The 22,641-nt window shown below is 39.8% G+C and overlaps 1 protein-coding gene across 3 annotated transcripts in view; it reads right to left on the bottom strand.

Moving 5' to 3' along the window:
- Window positions 1–20,678, bottom strand: part of csnk1g1 (casein kinase 1 gamma 1) — an 85,178-nt gene extending 64,500 nt beyond the window's left edge. Inside the window, exon 1 of one of the 3 annotated variants that reach the window (XM_031897808.1) lies at window positions 19,704–20,678. The gene's annotated coding sequence lies outside the window, so the exon portion shown is untranslated. 3 annotated transcript variants of the gene reach the window in all.
- Window positions 20,679–22,641: the final 1,963 nt, after the last annotated feature.

Below are 22,641 nucleotides of genomic sequence, written 5' to 3'. Positions count from 1 at the left end.
TATATTAGCGTTACTATAGCAAAAACACAACTTTTACCAGTGCAGGGTAACAGTACAATATATTTTAATTGATTTAAAAAACTTTCATTTTTGGTGTTACTGTTCCTTTAACTGTTAGTATATCTGTTGGTGCCATCAAACCCAGTATCACAGCTACGGGAGCCTTGGGATAATGATTTTACCAGCAGGATTTTGCATTTTATATGCCATTTGCCATTTCACTTTGGGGCATTTCCTGAGGGGTAATTTTAGTTTGCCCAGGGAAACTATACACATTTATTTCAGGACAAGCTGGGCTTTATAATGTTTTCTATATTTCTGTGTAATTTCACTTCTGTAACAAGATTTAAGGGTCTAAATACCGTCTTCTCTAGCCCCTACTCATTACTGGTCAGCAGCAACCCGGCCCACACACCAGCATGCCCGGTGAATAGAGAACAGGACTAGGGCCCACTGGGTTTTTATCCAGTGCCCTGTTGGGGCCAGTCCAACCCTGTACCCCAATATCCCAGTTTGGGTGCCAGTGTGTACATGCCACCAAGATGGCTACTGAGAACAGGTGGGGGCCAATGCTGTCAAGCAGCTCTGTAGTTCTGGACATGCTATGGGGGCACAGATAAGTTGAGGCAAATGTCAGTTAAGTGGTTAAAGAGGGGGCACTGCTGCTAAAACTAAAAATTTGCCTGGGAGGCTTTACTTTTCCTTTTAATAAAAATGTTTACAATATAGTCACAAACAATTATTGCCTCATTGATTAAGCTAAAACTAGCATAACAATGCAAATGTGAGGTAAAAACATTTAATATAAAAGATATAAATGTAACTTTTTTTTAATTAGTGTTTTACTTGTTTATAAAATATTAATGAGGCTTTTTGCACCTATTGTTCTAGGGTTAGACAGAAACTTGTCCCCTAATCTGCTAATCCCCTTTAATATGTTACTGATCCCCCAATGGGGCTCCTACCTTAGGTGTGAAATGGAGACTGGGGGAAACAAAACAAAACAGAAGAGCTTAGAATTGATCTGACAGAGTTACACTGAGCTTTACTTTATTTTGAAAATGTCAGGGAAAAATGTCGGGAAAAAATGTCGTTAAAACGTTGTATAAATATTGTTTAAAAGACAAATTCACAAAAGTGTCTGTAAACTGTCTTTCTTTCACCAAAAACAGAAAAGTGGCGGTTCAGTCGGAATTTAGGCAGATTTCTGTTTGTGAATCTGGAGAAAGTGTTTTCCACCAGTTTTTCTACCACTTTTACTCCAAAAAAGGGCCATCTCTCCTTTTGTGAATTCCCCCCATAGTGTCTTAGCAGTTAGAGTGGCACGACATACTCCTGTCACTGAATATACAGAGTGGATACTGTATTCGGGACAAAATCTTCACCACGCCTGCTATAATAGGATGCCATTCCTGTCTCTGCTATGCCCACCTAAGGTGGCATACAACTGAATCACAATGACGGGGATATAGGACTTCAGGGCGATGACTGCATCAACAAGCCAGTGCGGCCCTCGACTCAGTGAGAAAAAATACAGCACAGTTCATTCCTTCCCTTGCAGTGGAATGCATGAAAGAGGCACCGCAGGTGAATACATGGGAGCCCTAACACTCCCTATTCATCTTCTTCAGCCTGCACAGTCACAGTGTGCCAGCGTTCTGTTTCATAACTATTAGGGCCACTGGGAGGGAGGCCCTGTAATTTTCAATGGCAGTGCTGTAATCAATGGTAACCAAGATGTATTAATCATTATTGGTAGCAAAACAATCCTACTGGATTTATTTCATGTTTTAAATGTTTTATTAGACTTAAGGTATGGTCTCTTATTTAACCAAACAGTCCTTTAACTTGACTAATTTACATTTTTGCTGAAATAATAAGACTTGATTGTAAGCTGCATAAATCTATGATGATGGAAAAACAATCGAATAGGGTTTTCTTAATTTTTAGAAGATTAATGTCATGATGCTTCATGTTTTGTAAAGATCCCTTATCAAGAAAATCCCAGGTCTCAAGCATTCAGAAAACCAGATTCTACATCTATATTCCTAATAGACTTTTATTTAGGCTTATCAAGTTACTTACCAAGCATTATGACAGTAAGAAAGTAAATGTAATAGCTATAGCTAGAATTAGAAAATACAGTCCTATAACTAAATAAGTATATGAAACATTTTTTAATGTATATTAAGGCTGACAAATCCCAGATAAAAGATCCCATTCTTTAATTTTACGATGCCGAACCAAATTAGTAAAAGATTCAGAACCGTTTTCTAAAATAGGAAAATATGGTACAGTTATGGGACCTGTTATCCAGAATGCTCGGGACCTGGGGTTTTCCAAATAAGGGATCTTTCCGTAATTTGGATCTCCATACTTTAAGTCTGCTAAAAAATAATTTAAAGGCTTAGCTGAGATTAAGTACAAAGTATTATTTTATTATTACAGAGAAAAAGGAAATATTTTTTCAAAAAAAATTTGAAATATTTCCTTAACCCTTTCACTGCCAGCCGTTTTGGACAAAGCGGAACTTCTACTGCCAGACAGTTTTTGAACATTTTGCACTGTTTCAATTTAGGGGCCTTTCCTCGGGGGGACTTTTAGTTTACCCAGGAAAACAATATATCGTTTTTTTCAGGACAACCTAAGCTTTTAAAATATGGTGGAATTTTTGTGTAATTCCAATTTTGTAACAAGATATAGGCTTCTAGATGTCTAAAAAATGAAAAAAAATAATATTTTCCATAATATAAACACATATACCAGAAACAAAAAATATTTTATGCATGAAAATACACCTGATTTGGAATGTCCCATGTCTCCTGAACGTGCCAATACCAAATATATATAGTTCTATGGAGATTTCTCACGTGTATAGGTCAAAACCCTCCAGCAGTACCCTACCAAATTTCCAAAGCACTGCTCCAGAAAGCTGCATACTTTAGATTTTAAGGCCAAAAATTCCGCTAACAGAAAGTTTATCCCAGAAAATTTTAAATTTTTAGAAAGAACAGATTCTGGGGAATCCAGAATAGGTAGAACTGTCTGTCTGCTCCAAACTACCAAGTCGCAATGCTTTCCTAAAGTTATTCATTTTTATCAAAATTTGTAAAAATTTTTAAAAATCGCTTCAAAGCTTCCAGTCAATAGTATCTTAACTCCTAAAGGTCATAAAGTAACCAAATAAAACACCCTAAATATGAACGCCAGAATGTGGCATGTAGGGGCCCCAATGGGAACATACCCCCATATGTACTGTCATTTCTGTCATTTCAGCTTCTGCAAAATCAACACATTTACATCATTATATGTGGGATAATGCTAGTAAAATGTACATTCACCCCAGAAAGTCATATATTTTTGGAAAGTACACATTCCCCCGAATCTAAAATGGGTACCCATGTCTTTCTACTCCAAAGTACCAAGCCATAAAGCTTTCCTAAGTTTGACGATTTTTATGGCATTTCCAAAAATCACCTCAAAACTTCCACTATGCAGCAACTTATTTTCTACAGATCATTAGGTACCAAGACAAACCTCCCCAAATATGAACCCCAGAGGTCTACTGAACAGTTTGATGCCCACTGTACATAGGTTTATCAAAGCACATGGCACTTAGAGACCCCCAAATATACCTTGTGCACACTAATTTCATGGCTTATCTTTACCCAATTCATAAACACACTGCAGTTTTATGAGGGGTAGAAGCTGCAGAAATGTAGGGTGACCCCTAAAAACCATATATTTTTGGAAAGTACACATTCTGACAAATCCAACAAGGGTAAAGAGTCTTTTCTACACCAAAGTACCAATCTGCAAAGCTTTACTAAAGTTAGTGGTTTTTATGACATTTCAGAAAATCGCATAAAAATGTTGCAGTTTGCCGCATTTATCTCACACAATTTCTTGCGTACAAAGGCAACTCACCCCAAATAGGAACACCAGAGGCCTACTGAACAGTTTGATGCCCAATATGCATAGATATACCAAAGTCTGTGGTGTGTACTGACCCGAAAATGAAAATAGCGCATAAGGATTTCTCGCCTGCCAGCTCAGCTTTTGCACACAGAGCCCCCTGTCAGCGTATTATGTGCTGAAACTTCCCCTAACTATACAGAGACCCCCACAAAACCATATATTTTTGGAAAGTACACATTCTGAAAAATCCAACAAGGGTAAAGAGTCCTTTCTACACCAAAGTACCAATCTGCAAAGCTTTACTAAAGTTAGTGGTTTTTATGACATTTCAGAAAATCGCATAAAAATGTTGCAGTTTGCCGCATTTATCTCACACAATTTCTTGCGTACAAAGGGAAATCAGCCCAAATAGGAACACCAGAGGCCTACTGAACAGTTTGATGCCCAATATGCATAGATATACCAAAGTCTGCGGTGTGTACTGACCCCAAAATGAAAATAGCGCATAAGGATTTCTCGCCTGCCAGCTCAGCTTTTGCACACAGAGCCCCCTGTCAGCGTATTATGTGCTAAAAAGTAAAAAATATGTATGTGTGCACACTTGCAAAGAAGTGATAGGGTGTATAGGTGTGTATATGTGCGTGTAAGTGTATTTAAGTGTAAAAAAAAAAAAAAATGGAAACTGCAAAAAAATTAAAATCAGCAATAAAAATGACAGTTAGTGTAAATGGTGTAATGTGTGTGTGTAATAGTGCAAAAAATGTACCTGGGGGCAGATCTCAAAGGCAGGCAAGGCAGATCTCTGTGCTGGAGGGTCGCAGGGGGCTGCAGGCAGGTCCACGAGGCTCCAAGAGTGAAGGGGGCGGCGCCAGAGAGGGGATTTTTATACCCCACGCAGCAGGCACGTCTTGATGACGTCGCTGCGACTTTGGGTCAGTCTGGGGGCGATCGGAGGAGGGAGAGGACCGTCAGCGCCGGTAAGCTCGTTGCCTAGGGGGTTGTGGGGCTGGCAGCGCGTCTCTGCACTCGCATTGATCGGCGAGTGCAGAGAACGCGCTGGCTGAATGAGAAACGTAGCTCCTACGTGCTGGGCACTTAGCAACTTTTTTTGTCAGCACGTAGGAGCTACGGTCTTGGCAGCCAAAGGGTTAAAATGGAGTCAATGGGAGATGGCCATTCCATAATTCAGAACTTTCTGGATAACGGGTCCCATACTTGTATATGGCTTTTAGATATTTCAGAGATTTCTGGATATCAGGCTTCCGGATAATACATCCCATACTTGTAAAATATGGTTTTTAACAAAAAGTTGTAAACGGAATCTGGGCAAGTATTTTTTATGTGATAGTTTGATTCAGATTGCTTGTTTACATTTTGGTAATTGTGTCCAGTCTGAAAACATTATCATTATTTAACTTGTGCCCCAGGGGCATTTCCTGGGGTGGATTTTTAATTTACCTGGGAAAACTGAGCCTGAATTTTTGTGTATTTCCACTTCTGGAACTCCAAAAAAGCTATTTTTTTATGATATAGGGATTTACACCAGAAAAAATATAGATCAAAAACTCCCAGCAGCAAATTACCAAATTTTCAAACCACTACAGAAGAATACATTTACTGCATTTGTGTGGGATAAAAGAACAATAAAAAAAATACATTGACCCCCCAAAACCATCTACATATCTAGACTCCTTCCTATACAGAAGGAAGGCTAGGATCAATCAATCGATCGTCGCATAGTGGATTCTGCCCTGCATCGCCATATCGCCTTATTTCAAATGACCAGAAGCCAAGTTTTAGCAGGTATTTTCTAATAAAGCATTCAAAATAATAAATGGTATGCAGGATAGGGCAATTATTGGGACTGGGTAGAATAGATTTTTTAAGTAAAAATTTTTAGTGTTACTTTTCCTTTAAAGGAACAGTAACACCAAAAAATGAAAGTGTATAAAAGTAATAATATAATGTACTGTTGCCCTGCATTGCTACAACTGGTGTGTTTGCCTCAGAAAGACTACTATAGTTTATATAAGTTAGCTGCTGTGTAGCCATGGGGGCAGCCATTCAAAGGAGAAAAGGCACAGGTTACTTAGCAGATAACAGATAAACCCCCATTATATGGGGCTTATCTACTAGTTATCTGCTATGTAACCTGTGCCTTTTCTCCTTTTTTCCAGCTTAAATGGCTGCCCCCATGGCTACACCGCAGCTTATTTATATAGTAGCTTTTCTGTAGCAAAAACCAGTTTTTTGCAGAGCAACAGCACATTATATTTTAATTACTTTAAAACACTTTCATTTTTTGATGTTACTGTTCCTTTAATATAAAAGCCAAGGGTCCACTGAACAGTTTGATGCCCATTGTGCATAGGATTACAATGTATCTGGCATTTAGAGACCCCCAAAGGAAGTTAGTGCATATATAGGTCATGGCATATATTGATACTACCTGAATTATGTGTGGTGAAAGCGGACCCCTGAAATCCTCATATTTTGAGAAAATACACATTCTGCCAAGTAAATATGTGTTTGTATAGCTAAGCACCAAGCAGCAAAGCTAAGCTGAATGTAGCAATTTTTATATGATTTCTAAAAAATTTACTCAAAGCCTACAATTTACTCCATTATATGCCCCATATTCCACAACATTCCAGCATAAAACATGCTAAATAAGAATGCCACTGGCCTACTGAACAGTTTGACGCCAGCATGCAAACATTTAGCAAAACTATGTGGCCTACAGAGGCAGCCAGATAAATAGAGTGCATATGAATTTTCACATCTGACACACTGGCTGCTGCAATATAATCACCAGTATGTGTACTATGTGCCATATAACCCCCTAATAGTATGAAGACCATAGAAAACCATTTATAGTTTATAGTTCGAAAAGTCTCATGAGACTTAAATATGTAAATACCTCTTTCTACTGCAAATTATGAAATTTTTTAAAATTGTGACAAAGCTTGCATTTCACGCCATTATATGCCCCACATCAAAATTCTGAAATATGAAAACCAAGGGTCTGCTGCGTAAAGAAGCACCCAAATACATATATAACAGACATGGGCACAAACAACTAACAATGCAAAATCAATAAATCAATAAACAAACCAACACCGCCACCAAACATAATATAAACACTAAAATAACATACAAAAGGTACTGCACAGTGCACCCAGCGAATATGCTATTCGAATTGGCAAAAAAAAAAAAAAAAAAAGGAAAAAGGGGGAGGTCTTGGGGCGTGGTGTTATGAAATCCAGCCCTGCAGAGGCTGGAGGGAAAAGCAGGAACCAACTAAAGCTGATGGTCCTGTTGGATCCGGTCTGAGGGGTCCAGGGAGTGCAGGCAACAGGTTTGCACATGCCTGCTGTTGCCTAGGGGCCACTGGACAATCGCACGGGCCAGCTCGATCCCCACCTCTGCTCATTGCCTAGGGGCTGGGGAATGAGCAGGGAGGGAAGAATCTACAATCTGTAACACTTAGATACTTTTATCCGTAGATTCTTTGTTCTGTGGCACTTAAAGGTTTAAGAGGCAAAAACAGTTAAAAAAAAAAAAAAAAAAAAAAAAAAAGGCTTAAAATTTCAACTGATTAATTACCCTAACACCCAGGTAGTGGTATGGAAGAATAGAAGATAAACAGTAGAGGGCCTGAATAGGAAATGGCCAACGCCATTTACATTTTGTAACTCACTTTTTTGTATGTAAATCTGTATGTTTATTGTATGTACCCATATAATGTACAGCACTGTGAAACATGCTGGCAGTTTATAAATATATGTTAATAATAATAATGGGAAGGCTAATAATTACAAATCTCTTCAAAACATATAAAAATATAAGACCAATTAAAAATTTGTTTAAAACAGGTCCATATACAACATAATAAAAGTTAGTAAAATCATATCTTTAATGCAGAAGGAAAGGCTAATAAAGTGTTTGTCTCAAACTGCAGGCATACCTTCAGTCCTCTCAATAGTGCCCTTAAGTCTCCCCATAATTCTCCTGTTCAGATGATTAGAAGCCTCATAGGAAAAAAAAAATGCTGAGCTCTGTAAAGAAAATTCCCATTATGTCACGCTCCTGCACCAAGACCAAGGGGCAGATTTATCAGTGTGAGGTTACAACTCTCCATAGAAAAATTCACCCACTTTCTATTTATTTCTATGGGGTTTTTAGAAGCATATTTCTCAACCGATGAAAGTTATTGTTCACCATTTGATAAGTATGCTTCTAAAAAATCCCATAGGAATGAATAGAAAGTGGGTGAATTTCTCTTTGCTGCGTTCTAATCTCACATTTTCATAAATCTGCCCCAAAGACTGCTGTAAATGTGCAGCTTGTAAGACTATGAGGAAGCTTCCTGCTGAATGGCTCAGATCACACACTCCAAAGGTGGGGGGAGGGAGTTCTTAGCATTCTTAAGGGAGAGGGGAGCAGGAGACGGGAGAGAGGAGAGAGCTGCACAGACTCTGGCACAGGAACAAACAAACAAAAAAAAAAAGATAAGAAATCCTGTTTCTTTTGACAGAGAACTCTACATACTTTCTGAACTTTCTGTAACTGCTTATGTCTGTATTTACGTAGACATTTCTGGTAAAGCTTACTTAGTTTTTACGTTTCCTTCTTCTTTAAGAATAGACTTTTCAACCATATAAGAAAGAATATTTATTTGTGTGCACATATAGATAGATAGATGTACGTGTACAAGGACTCCCTGAAAAAGATGGGAGAGACAATCCTCTGTGACCCAATATGGTGTGGGCAGCCATCAAGTTGGCACAGCATTACAGAGGCACTGCGGATTATTTAAATCAGCTTACCCTGAGATACTAGAATTAAGACAATCCCCCTAGTATCATATAGGAGGGAACGAACATTGGGGGAGTCAGTGAAAACAGCTGAGTGAGCTGAAAGAGCCGAGGGAACAGCCTTTCATGCAATCAATGTTGTTGCTTAAAGTGATTGTCAATTTTTATGTATACTTTTTATTTCTAAAATATAGTGTTTAATTCAATCAACCATTAAAAATGTTGTTCAACTAACAAATGTTTTTTTTAGTTGTAATATTGGTGTGTAGGCAGCCATCTCAGTGCATTGTGCCTGATTCTGACCTTTCAGATGGTAACCTATTGTTTCTCCTACTCCTAACTGGAGGAGTACCAAGCCAGACTCTTGGATTTCTTACTATTAAGTGCTATTCTGATATCTACTGGGAGCTGCTATCCTGCTACCTTTCCAATGATCTGCTGATCAGCTACTGGGGGAAAAGAGATATCACTTAAACTTTAGTCACACTTTGCTACTGTGCTGCAAGTTAATCAGAGCACAGGTTACACTAATGTGGCACCACGGGAAATGAAGAATAGCTGCCCCATGCGAAATTTCAAAATTAAATTTAAAAATCCCAGGCAGGCGCTCCTGTTAGGAAACACTTGCTAGCAGCTACTCCGGGCTGGTGTGGTTTTCACCAGCCGGGGTAAAAGGTAAGAGATAAAAGTCAGGCTGAGCTTTTCTATTCGCCCTCCCCACCCGCAACCCTACTTTGCCCAGCTTCCACGTCCGGCAGCCTCTAATTGTAGCAGTGCACCTGTATTGCCCCCTTTGTAACATCAGAAATGGTACGGGTCGTTCACAGGATAATAGGAGGTGGATTGCCAGGCTGTGAGCCACATATAGCTCTGGCAATTTTGACAACATGCACAGAAATCTTTGGTTAACAGGAGTGCAGTGTATGGATAGCTAGATTTACTAGGGTAAAGACCCCCTGCTTAGTTATCCACTATGCAAGGTTTAGCCTTTAATAATAAAAAAGAAAAAATTGTAAGGTAAGTCTCTTGTTCATTAATAGCAGAGAATAAATGAGGGTATTCCTCGGGGCGGGGGTGTAGATCATTTTCAAACCCACATGAATCCACCAAATGAGGAACACTATGACAGCATGCAGAAAGCACAGCATGAGCCACATAACAAAAACAAAAGCATTCACACACACAGTACTGCCAAGATGAACAGTGGGGTGGGATTAGAGTGGAGGAGGAGAAAATGCCTTGTGTACAAAAGACCAAATCAATATAAGCCTTTTAACAGCCCCCAGATTGTATTAATATTACATGACAGTATAAGATATCAGGGACAGCAGATCTGCACATAACCCCTTCAGGTTCAAAGAAATGGTTTGTTGCAGAACCACAGCAAATCTGCACACAAAAGGAACTGCAACATTTCCCACATCATAGAAGCAATCAAATCTTTTAGCACTATTAAAATAAGGCATCACTTCTAATGCCTGCTATGTAAGTAAAAAAATATATAAATAAATAAAAGAACATGTATGAGTACTAAACCTGGAATCGATATGTACACCCTTTTATAGAAACAATTTCTAGAGCAAATGTTTTCTTAGCTACAGTAAACTGTTGTTTAGTGTTTTATTGTCTCAGAGTACTGAACCCTGTCACGCTTGACTACAAATACCTTAAATGAGTGACGCATTTCCCGGAGTACAAAAAGAGGCTCATCTAATACAGCCTTTGCAAAGAAAGAAGGCTGTTCCCCTAAATTCTAAGTTTTATCTACTGCTATGTCTCAATTTAAACTCAAAATTCAAGAAGATTATATGCATAAACATAGGGCAAGATTATATATGTAATTTCCCTTTTTAAATCCCTCCTTTGTGTTTCACACTACTTGAGTCACAAAATGATACTGCATACTGATATGCATCACAAAGACTCAAATGGCACAGAGGTGGTGCTTTGAAATATGAACGCTGCATACAAGTCATTGTGTAACAGCTGATCTCAACATGTATGTTTCCTTGGTGCTCTGATATACACATTGAACCAAAACCTAAAGACTGCCTACAGGCAAACCATTTTTAAAACAAAACTAGCGGGCTTCATGTAGTAATGTAGGGTAAATTTGCCCGAGGTGTGGTTACCAGTAAAGATTTATCTGTCTTACTGTAGGCTTGAAAGACATGTATTAACAGTTATTGCACTGAAGTAAATTTGCACGTTTGTAAATCAGCCTCAGTTTACAAAGGGAAACATACAAACTGCATTTCTGCTATCAAAGCATGCATACAGAAGCATATAATAAAAGGTAAAAGCTATCAAATTCACATGTTGTGTGTATACCATGTCACCCATCATAAAGTACTGGGGCATGCACAGTGGAATCCAGGACAAGACTCCTGCTCAGTGCTGCCTTCTAGGGAGCCAGATACCTGACACGGCACAGCAAAACATGGTAGCCCAAAGGTTTCCTGCACAATTGGTACCTTGAGTATGGAATTGGGGAGGGGGCACGGGTGCCAAAACCTAAAAAATCAAGGATGAGTGGTTTACTTTAACTTTAGCAGACTTTTTCATTCTTAAGGCGCTGACATGGGGCACTTCAGCATCTGACAAGAAATCTCCTCTTCCACAGGCAATAAAGTGCCCAACAATTCATGCCCTTTCAGTTTCCTTAAAGAACATTACATGAGCTGATCCATGGGAATCTCCCAAAAATTCAGAAGGAGGCATTTTTGAGCAATTACCTGGGTAAGCCACAAGTAATGTATTTTGCATGTGACGACTGAAAGGATATACAATGGGCAGGTATTGTTAGGCACTTCATCACCCACGGGAAAGGAGATTTCCCAGTGTGCGATGAAATGCCCAGTGTAACAACCCCCTAAAGATGGCCATACACAAGCAGATTTAAGCAGATGCCAATTTAAGTCTTTTAGATTTGGCAGCTTACCTGCTTGTGTATGGGCACTGCTGATGGGCCTACTTTACCGACGTCTGGCTTAAAATTGTCCATATCTCAATAGGGCAGGTTTGATTTTCCCTTTGGATTGGGGATCACATTGGCTCATTGGTGCAGTCCTCGGTACAACTGCGCCTATGCTCAGTATATTAATTCTACCATTTGGCCCTAGGGCCAAACGATTGAATTAGACCGATATCAACCCACCATAGGTGCCCATATTTGGAGAAGATTCGCTCGTTTTTCCTCACCAAACAAGCGGATCGCAACATGTAAAAACTACAAGTACTTCCAAAAAAATATATATTACACTTAGTTGAAATGTCGCTGATACGGATAGATAGCAATGATTCCTATTTTATGTCCCATGCATGAAAAATGTGTAAGAAAAAAAAAAATGTCTAACTCCCTTCTTCCCTGGCCTAACCAGTAAAATACCAGCCACAGCCGAGTTCACAAATTTACCAATAATGTAATTGCCTGTAGTTCTGGGGGCAGATACAACGCAAATTACAGACTGCCCCAATTCCAATTCCCCAATTTCCTGCTAATCTCCCCCTTTATAACAGCTCTGGAACCCCTCCATTACTAATCTAATCTACATTATAGTTCCACTCCTTTTAACATCAGAACCCCACACATCCATGTCCCACCCCCTTCTAACACATTATCACCCAGCCCCTTTTCATTGCCAGCTCGTATTGCCTCCAGCAAAATGTGACAACCTTATTTTCCCCTCAAGCGATAAATGTTGGGGAGCGAGGATTCAGATAGGTAATAGTGCTAGACACTACCTCAAAACAGTTTAACACCATCAGCCAAACTGTAGGTGTATATATTTATTTAAAATATGTGTCAATTCAATAAAATATATTTAAGAAGGGCCTGAAATGGGCACCCTTGAACTGTGTTTTTACACACACTAAGTAAGCTTCAAAGCATGTCTCATGCAGCACAACCAGGTTTTCACTAGTTTCACAACTTGATGCACACAAATTTCAGAGCAGTCTGCCTATGGGGATAATACAGAGGTAGGACAGATAACATGAAAACCAATAAGGGTGAAATAAAGAGGTGATTACATATTTATATTGCTATGGACAAATTCTCTTTCATATACATATGTATACTGCCAGATGAATAACAGAGTTGCTTGATACATTTACAAAGAACCTTAAGGCTAATGCCTCTCGCAGGATGGCTCTTTCCCACAGGTCGAGAATCACCCCCAACGCTGACATTAGCTTTCTTATTTGCCTGCACCCAGAATCACTGTGGTGGCTCAGGTGCAGGTAAACACGGTAGATATCCCACTCTATAATGCAAATTCTTATGTTTGAGTGCCGATATCAGCCACGTGTGCCTGCTCCCGGGTAAATACAGTGGTTCCGGGTGCAGGCAAAGAAAAAAGCTAATGTCAGCATTGGGGTGAATACTCATCCTGCGCTTTTCCGTAGGCGAAGGAAAGCTTCTTGTGCAGTTCCTTCCCAATAGATTAGCCACAATAGAACACTATCTATTCTGTAGAAAGCTTCATCATACCTGAGTTAACAGCACTAGAGCCCCCATCTGTTTGTTAAAGATAGCAGCAGCCATTTTAGCTTGGTCTCAGTAACTTCCATTATTCAGCTCTGGCTGCTGGTAGCTCAAATTACAGTAGAAGGGAGGGAGAGGACAGAGAAGGGAGGGGCAGAGAGGAGAGAGGAGCAAGCTGCGCAGACTTGTGTCATGCCCTTAAAGTGATACTGACACCAGAAATTAAAACTTTTTTACATTTTTCATAACATTGTCTTTGCATGAGCTTTATAATTTTGCCATAAATGTATTTCCTGAGGCTTTTACATTTCCTATCTGATCCCCCATCTTTCTCTATGAGGGGGCGGCCATATTTGTGCAGCAGGAGTCTGTTAGCATTAGAAGCTATAACTGACAGGCTGAGAAGGGACAGTCAGGTTGGCAAAACAGTCAGGTTTAGGAACTTCAATTAACAATTACTCACAAAAGCAGCCCTAACAGTGAAAAATGATCAACATGACCTATAGGTAACTTTTTATGCAGATTCATATTTTAAAAAGTAGTTTTTTCGTGTCAGTATCACTTTAAAGATTTTTACAAGAGAAGGAATTCTGATACCGAAGAACATGTATACACAAAAGAAAAAAGAAATCCTGTGTTTCTTTTGATAGAGGACTCAGAACAGCTTTTCTGTTTATGATTGTATTTACATAGACCTTTCTGATAAAGCTTAATTTTTAACCTTTACTTCTCCTTTAAACTTTTTACTGTATATTGAAAAAATGCTTAACGTTAAGGTGGTCGCTGCTCATCCACTCTACTAACGTTAAGAGACAATTTATCACATATGCAGGTAAAAACCAAGGAATTCTTTAACCCCTATCTGACGATTCAGCATTAATGTCATGATGTTTAGGCACTTTCAAAGACGCCCGATCAAAATTTTCAGTGCTGCCGGTCAAGGAGACGACCTATATCCAAGGCTTTTAAATATCGGCCGCCTAATCTCCTTAGAGGAGCATCGGCCTGGGGTATCAGGTAAGCCATTATAATCACTGGGCACATTATTATTTGGCACTCCCCAGTGATCACTTTCCTTCTCCTTTAAATGTGTTGTACTAGGTATTAAGGAGAAATGCAGATTCTCTAGACAAAACTCACAATAAATCTGAAGCTGCAGTCACTCATCCTTGTTCTCTTTTCCTAGAAACTGTCCCTTAACATACAGTGGCTTGCAAAAGTATTCGGCCCCCTTGAACTTTTCCACATTTTGTCACATTACAGCCACAAACATGAATCAATTTTATTGGAATTCCACGTGAAAGACCAATACAAAGTGGTGTACACGTGAGAAGTGGAACGAAAATCATACATGATTCCAAACATTTTTTACAAATAAATAACTGCAAAGTGGGGTGTGCGTAATTATTCAGCCCCCTTTGGTCTGAGTGCAGTCAGTTGCCCATAGACATTGCCTGATGAGTGCTAATGACTAAATAGAGTGCACCTGTGTGTAATCTAATGTCAGTACAAATACAGCTGCTCTGTGACGGCCTCAGAGGTTGTCCAAGAGAATATTGGGAGCAACAACACCATGAAGTCCAAAGAACACACCAGACAGGTCAGGGATAAAGTTATTGAGAAATTTAAAGCAGGCTTAGGCTACAAAAAGATTTCCAAAGCCTTGAACATCCCACGGAGCACTGTTCAAGCGATCATTCAGAAATGAAAGGAGCACAACTGTAAACCTACCAAGACAAGGCCGTCCCCCTAAACTCACAGGCCGAACAAGGAGAGCGCTGATCAGAAATGCAGCCAAGAGGCCCATGGTGACTCTGGACGAGCTGCAGAGATCTACAGCTCAGGTGGGGGAATCTGTCAATAGGACAACTATTAGTCGTGCACTGCACAAAGTTGGCCTTTATGGAAGAGTGGCAAGAAGAAAGCCACTGTTAACAGAAAACCATAAGAAGTCCCGTTTGCAGTTTGCCACAAGCCATGTGGGGTACACAGCAAACATGTGGAAGAAGGTGCTCTGGTCAGATGAGACCAAAATGGAACTTTTTGGCCAAAATGCAAAACGCTATGTGTGGTGGAAAACTAACACTGCACATCACTCTGAACACACCATCCCCACTGTCAAATATGGTGGTGGCAGCATCATGCTCTGGGGGTGCTTCTCTTCAGCAGGGACAGGGAAGCTGGTCAGAGTTGATGGGAAGATGGATGGAGCCAAATACAGGGCAATCTTGGAAGAAAACCTCTTGGAGTCTGCAAAAGACTTGAGACTGGGGCGGAGGTTCACCTCCCAGCAGGACAACGACCCTAAACATAAAGCCAGGGCAACAATGGAATGGTTTAAAACAAAACATATCCATGTGTTAGAATGGCCCAGTCAAAGTCCAGTTCTAAATCCAATCGAGAATCTGTGGCAAGATCTGAAAACTGCTGTTCACAAACGCTGTCCATCTAATCTGACTGAGCTGGAGCTGTTTTGCAAAGAAGAATGGGCAAGGATTTCAGTCTCTAGATGTGCAAAGCTGGTAGAGACATACCCTAAAAGACTGGCAGCTGTAATTGCAGCAAAAGGTGGTTCTACAAAGTATTGACTCAGGGGGCTGAATAATTACGCACACCCCACTTTGCAGTTATTTATTTGTAAAAAATGTTTGGAATCATGTATGATTTTCGTTCCACTTCTCACGTGTACACCACTTTATATTGGTCTTTCACGTGGAATTCCAATAAAATTGATTTATGTTTGTGGCTGTAATGTGACAAAATGTGGAAAAGTTCAAGGGGGCCGAATACTTTTGCAAGCCACTGTACATATAAAGGTACAAAATCCTGGAACAGATAAACAGAATAGTTCCTTTGACGTAGCCTTCAAAATAACTTTTCTGACAACAGGCACCAAAGCAAACATGCAAACAAACTGAGAATTTAGCAATAAAAGGATAAAATCTGCACAATGCAAAATTAGGTTTACATAATATTTTTAAGGCTGCACGTATAAAAATTGTGGTCTATGGAAAAAAATAAATGTTCCATTAATGTTTTTTAACCTTACTAGAGCAGTGAAGTCAGATCATGGAAACAAGATTTAGGGAAAATAAAATCTTCACACGCCTTTAAACCAATATTGACAGACACCTATTTATACCTATAAATATTAAAAAATTGATTGTAAATGCTGTTAAAAAAAAAAACTGGAGCACTTATAATACACACATAAGAATTGCAGTATTTTTGGACAACCCTTTTTTAAGGGCTACCCCCACTGAAGCAAATGTTTTACTCCTATATTTTTTTTCAAAGGTTACAGAGGCAGTAACGCAGTGGATTTCAGACTTTTTCAGCTGAAGCCCCCCTTTGAAGTCTAGCATTTGGTCAGGTAGCATACCTCAGAAAACCTTTACAAACATTTGAATAGTTAGCTGTGTGAGCTGTTCCTTAATAGTTCGAACAGTATCTAGGACAACAAATTAGTTTTCACCCCAAATTTCACCCTAGATGGCCATATTTATACTGATAATAATGTACAAAATAAAGTTTTATATGATTTTAGGCACATGTACAGCAGCCTTATTGATATTCATGTACTATGGAAATCAGCTGGTTGAGGCATGTTTGAAAGCCTTACCGCCATAAACTGTCAGATATGGTACAATACAAGATTAAGTAGGGTATACAGAACAGCTTCTCTATCTTCTTGCTATTTAGGCTGTCACAGGTATGGATACCTTAACTGCCCTACACTTTAGGCTGTCAGGAGTATTAAAGTGCCACAACATAGGAACTACTAAAATAATGGGTTGTATAACTAGATTTGGCTGAAAGCAATCAGTTACAGATTTTAGCCTTCAAAGTATGGATTGAACTGAAAATCACTGATTTAGTGTAATCCAAGGTTGAGGTCTACTGCACGCTGGAAACAGTAAAGCAGCACTATCAATTAAATCAAAAGCTAATTATATTCAGTGCCGGGGCCACATTTTTTTTTTTTTTTTACTTCTTATAACAGAACACAAAAAATAATCCATTCTCATGGTCATATTTAAAAAAGACAGGTATTTCAGGTAGGTTACTAACATGAGCAAACAGTATCAATATGTGCATGTGTATACCAACCCTGGTTTCCAACCCAGAAAAATTTAACAATCAACATTAATAGCAAAATCTAGATTTGCATAGTGGCGTTTTAATAGGCCTTTGCAATGACCAATTTACTTGGCAAAAAAAACAATATTCAAATTTGGCAAATCAAGCATAACTGGGTGCAACTGTGATATGAACACTGTTCAATCAAGGAATAAATTGCAGTAACAATCACCAATTCCTGCAGAACATGTAATTATTTTTATACCATGTTCTGCTAATTATATGTTTAAAACTCTGGGTGCTAAATGGGTCTCCCAAATCGCTCATTATGCATGTGCTGTCACTTACAAGCAAATAATAAGCAAGCTGGGACACTAAGCCTCATTTGCATGCTTGTGTCCCAACATGGCTGCCACTACCGGGAGCTCCCTCATAGTGCAGGTGGCATATCACTCACAGCCAGCATTTTTTTTTAACAAAAGAGAATTGTTTTCCTTAACAGGGGTTCACCTCCAGTGGAAATAAGAAATTATGTCAAACTAATGTGACCAGATACTAAACCCTGCATAGCGCCTGCGAAAAAAACCTGCTCAGTCCAAATTTATGCAAGATGACACCTATAAAACCAGGTATACAGGGCTGTGGGGCTCATTTACCAACACTGGCCATATCGGTCATACAAAGAATTTACATCAAGATTCTTGTACTTTTCAAGCCCTCAACAATGTTGAGCCGCCAAACAACTACCAAATAAACCACGAGATGTAACATCAGGTTTTCACATGACCTTCTCTCACGCTTATTACTCCAACTAATTCCTGCATCCAGGACTTTCATGTGTTGCACCCACCCTCTGAAACACCTTCCAACTAATCACGGTCAAAGCCTCCAGGCTTAAAGATAATCAATTATAAGCCACCTTTAAATTCACACCTATAACTTAAGCACTCAGCAACTTGATCATTCCCATATCCCCCTTACTTTTCACAAGCACACAAACTGGTCAATGGTTACCACCTTTCACTATGCACTTACCATTACTATACCAGCTAAAGAACTCTACAACCGTACTGCTTAACCTCATCGTATGTCTTACTTCTTTCACCCCTTTTAGAGTCTCAGCTCTCGCGAGCAGAGCCTTTCCCTGCAGCCTTCTAACAATGGGCAATAGTAAATTTTGTCTATATATGTAACTTGTCTCTTTTATTTGCATCTCTTACTCTGTAAAGTGCTGTTGGAAAGGATGGCGCTATATAAATAATAATTTGCACCTGGGCAGTAACTTGTTGTACAAAACTAAAGCAAAGATTTTATTGGTTGCTATAGGTTACAGGATCAAGTTTGCAGTGTTGATGTGAGTCCCAGTGAATGCTAGGTGCAGGATAACCTATGCCAAACTTACACATTATCTGTAAATTCCAATTAGCAAAATACTTCTTATTGGCACACGGGGAGATTAGTTGCCCGCGACAAATCTCCCTTATCACGGGCGACTAATCTCCCCATGTGTCAGAGCCCTTATGGCTTCTAAGAGACAATGGTATGACACGCATTTAACTGATGGACAAATCCCACAAGGGGCTTGTTAAAAGTTTTATTGAACGCTACCTATCAACAGTGGTGACAGGTGGATTTGGCCAGAAAATACTCAAATTGGTATGGAATCCTGCCTAGTAGCAAGTTAGTTTCAGTGGAAACCTCCTGTCACCACAAACGACAAGCAGAATTTAGCCCGAAACAAGTCAAATGTGCATTTTCTGGCCAAAATTTGCAAAAATGTTGATACATCCTATGTACCATGAGCCTAAACGCTTGGGACAAAAAGAGAAGCTTACTTCTTAAATGCCAAAACAGAAGCATAACATACATGACAAAACTACTGTATGTCTCTGGTTGTACAATATATAAATTATAAACATTATAAACTGTTATGAATCAGTTTTGTGTTACCTTTGTTTCCAAAACTCGAGTCTCTACTTTCCTAATATTCGGCACACTACAAACAGAAGCTCCACACATTTCCAGGTTTAAAGAGATGTATAGATTTGCATTAAGATGATTTCACTTCAAAATCCTTATGACAATTGCCGTCAAAGTCTCTGTTGCGTTGATGTGAGGGCTTTCTCTGCCCCTGATGCTACAATACCTGTAACTGGTCACACTGTATCTGTGACTAAACACCCTAAGCTTCCATGCCTACATCAAAATCTCTATGCAACCCACTTGTATTCACCGAGACCACAGTACAGCCAGTATTAACCCTAATAATCACCATTTGAGCCACCGTGCCGGTTACTAATACACCCTAGCGTGCCAATGCCACATATTGACCAACAGTCCCGCTTTTCACTGGACACTCCTTATTTTCCTAAGAAAGCCCGCACTCCCGAATCGCTACTTACACGTCCCGCATAGATGTTAATTGCAAGCTTCTTGCCTCCTGTCTTACAGAAAATCCCGATGCCACAAGTCTCATCACGCGAGACTGTGGCGTCACTACTACCCGGAAGCGCAGTGACGCATCACGTAGCCGCCTTGTGGGAATGACGAGCAGAGACGTCGTATCTCTGCTTTCACGCAATCAGAGGCTGCAAGTGAGTGGCGGTGGGTTAGCTCACTATGTGCTTGCGCCTCCTACTTTTGTTAGGGATTGAGAACAAAAAAGGGCATTCTTTGGTGTTAGTCGGTTGTCATGCTGCCCGCCACCTCGTAGTATTTCTTCAGAATTAGCTTTTGTGTTTTTGCTTGGAGTTCTGACTTGTGCCAGGGAAAAAAAAGGTTTTTCTTGATTACCAATTGTACCTGCCACAAACGGAGCCTCTTCTCCCACGTTAACCAAAGTGTAGAGCGTTTTTGTGTATGCTAGGGCCAGGTGAAATTGAGAAATGTTAGTTTTCCTGTCCCAGTGTATTTTTGTGACCAAGGGCCGGGTTGTTTACACATTGGCAAATTTAAGAGAGGGTTATGGGTGAATTTTAGCAATCTTGAGTTTTACAGTGGCATCAGAGGATCCCGGTACTTTTGTGCAAACAAAGGGCGGGCTTTCCACAATTCAGGGATAGAACAAGAGCTGATTTAGGAGAAGACAATGGGTGAAATTGACCAAAAGTAATCTTTTCATCTGTTTCCTCTAAAGTGTGCTGGTTTCCTGTCAGTTACCACAGCAGTTCCAGGGCCCAAAAAGGTCAGCCAGTGTTTAATGTCAAGACAAGGAAAATATTTTTCACAATTTAGGACCAATATATGAGCTAACTTAGAATAATTTAATGGGTACCAACAGTGATCTTTAGTTTTTTTTTGTTTTTTTTTACATTGGCACTGGAGACTCCCAGACAGTTTTTCCTGGTTGCCAACAATACCTACCACCTGTCAAAGCCTCTTCCAATTTCACCAGAAAGGAAAAAGTTTGTGCAAACAGGGGGCAACTCTTTTCTTAATACTTTGAGGGTCCCTGTTTTGCACACAATGAGGGCCATGATTTGCACACAATGGCTAATTTAGGAAGAGCAATAGGTAAAATTCACCAAAAGTTATCTTGAGTTGTTTGGTCCATTTTTTTTTTTAAAGGGTATCTGTATTTTTGTGCAGACAAGGGGCAGATTGAGGTTCCTTGTTATCAGAGGCTCCCAGACACTTTTCCTGGTTGCCAACAGTACCTGCTGGAATCAGAGCCTATCACCCGATTTTTTTACCCCAGCCAGGCATGTCGCAGTCTCATGAGACAAGACTGCAGTGTCAATCCCCAGTTAGGTGCTGCCTACTTCCAATTTACTAGCACTCACACTTCCCCTTAGTAAACACGTTGCCTTACTTTGCGTTTTGCAAATGTTCAAAATGTCATTTATCTGGCTACTGGGCTGTTCAGTTTTCAGGCCCAGGCATGTAGAGTGGTCAGTTAATATCCTGATGAGCAGAATTGTCAATTGTCTATCCCCAGTGTTGTTTTCAGCTTTTGCACAAGTGTTTCACTTAGCTCTTTCCCTCCCTAGCAAACCACAATGACGCTAACTATGAACGCTCCTTCTTTCTGTCCTGGCTCTTTTTCTTATACTGGGGCTTGACCGGAAAAACTTATAGGTGCTCCTCCCTCAAAGTCCATAGTAAATAGGTGCCAATTTTAGTAGGAAACTAAGTACAGGGGCTATTTTAGGACATCTTTGCATAAAATGTGAGCATTCCATGCCATTTTCTATAAATAATACCTGTTTTGGTGGAGCTCTTTGCACAAAATGCAGGTCGTACCGCCACTGTTACTTTTATATTCTGGTCTCAGAAGTCCTGACATATACTTTCGTCCCACTCCATCCCTAATTAGCTATCACTAAATCTACAAATGAGACAATGTCCCAGTATTTAGTATCTACATACAAACTTGCATTTGACAGTTTGTAATGAATTGCTTTGGCTATAGTGAATATATATGTCTGGTAGTGATGTGCGAGTCAAGAAATCCTCAACATGCCCACTCCCTTCTATTTACAGACCCACCCTGCAGTGCCCACAAAAGGGGCAGGTCGTGTCATGCACATGCCTATAAATTAGAGCGCCAAAAGATGCCAGCAGTGTTAGGTCACAGGCAGGGAGGGTGAGCTGAACCCTCAGTTGATGTGCAGAGGATGACCGGAACAGCACTAATGTTTGGTGTGATTGGGTCATCAAGTGCTTGACACTGCTTATGCTTTTTTTCTGCTAATTAAAATATTAACCTAATCCAAAAATTGTTTGTTTTCCTTTCATATAGATATCTAAGCCATTATGGGTGCTAGCAAATTCCTTTACCACCACTTTAAAAAAAAAAAAAAATCACATTTGCATTAGTCCCTTGGGAAGGCACCACAAAAGGACAGATTTAAGCTGCTGATTTCTGCAGCCTATCTGCCTGTGTATGTGGCCCTCCGACAGGCCTACCCAACCAACATCTGGCTGAAAACAAATGGATTTTATAGCATATAAGCCACCTTTACATCACATGTGTCTGATTAGCAAGATGGTATACTCGCTTTTATCTGTATACACCAACATGGCAATCAAGGGCAAAGCAATGGTTTTGTCTGCAGGCCACAAATCATCTCTAGGTGGCATTAGCCTTGGTACTTACACATAGCAATATGTGTAATATATTACAATAGCAATATACTAATTTTGATTAACCAATGCCAACTACTACTAGAATAATCTATTTCTCTTGTCTAGATTGGGGAAGACATAGGCACTATGGGGATTAAGATCCTGCTGCTAGTGAACAGACACTAAGCAGTTAAAGGACTCCTCCTCTCTGGGCTTCATCCCCTTCCTACTTCCTGTTCTGTTTTCTTTTAGTGTCTTTAGAAGGAGGACTGA

The sequence above is a fragment of the Xenopus tropicalis genome, chromosome 3 (assembly GCF_000004195.4).
Source record: "Xenopus tropicalis strain Nigerian chromosome 3, UCB_Xtro_10.0, whole genome shotgun sequence".
Taxonomy (NCBI): domain Eukaryota; kingdom Metazoa; phylum Chordata; class Amphibia; order Anura; family Pipidae; genus Xenopus; species Xenopus tropicalis.
Note: the sequence above shows the minus strand (reverse complement) of the source record. Positions and strands in the feature narration are given on the sequence as shown.